We start from the raw sequence: 450 nt of genomic DNA, 5'->3' as shown, positions 1-450 counted from the left end.
GTCTCCTTCCCTGCTGCCTCTCAAAAACATGCGCCTGATAACAGACTGAATGACACTCGCTCTGCAATTACCGTTCGAACTTCAGCTGTAATAAATCGCTCGACGGTTTAAACTTGGCGTTTATTGAAGTCAATGTGCCTTCTGCCGAGAAGGTTCCTCTTGTGTGACATAACCGCACATCTTTGCCCAAAACACTGCTTTAATGCATCACCAATTGTTCGACTAAGTGCCATTAATGTCTATGTGGTTAGAAGGGACTATATCCTCTCGGCGCAGTTATTGAAATTTGTCGATATTCGGCCGATATACTCAGGTAAAATTTTCTAGAATGTTGCGTATTCAGTTTTTCATGTTCATTGCCATGAAGTTCCACAGAATTGTGAAAGTACAATCTCCAGAATTCCTCAATATGCCCATGCTACAAGGCAAGATAGCTTTATTTTGCCTTTT

This window comes from Dermacentor albipictus, chromosome 10 (assembly GCF_038994185.2).
Source record: "Dermacentor albipictus isolate Rhodes 1998 colony chromosome 10, USDA_Dalb.pri_finalv2, whole genome shotgun sequence".
Lineage (NCBI taxonomy): Eukaryota > Metazoa > Arthropoda > Arachnida > Ixodida > Ixodidae > Dermacentor > Dermacentor albipictus.
Note: the sequence above shows the minus strand (reverse complement) of the source record.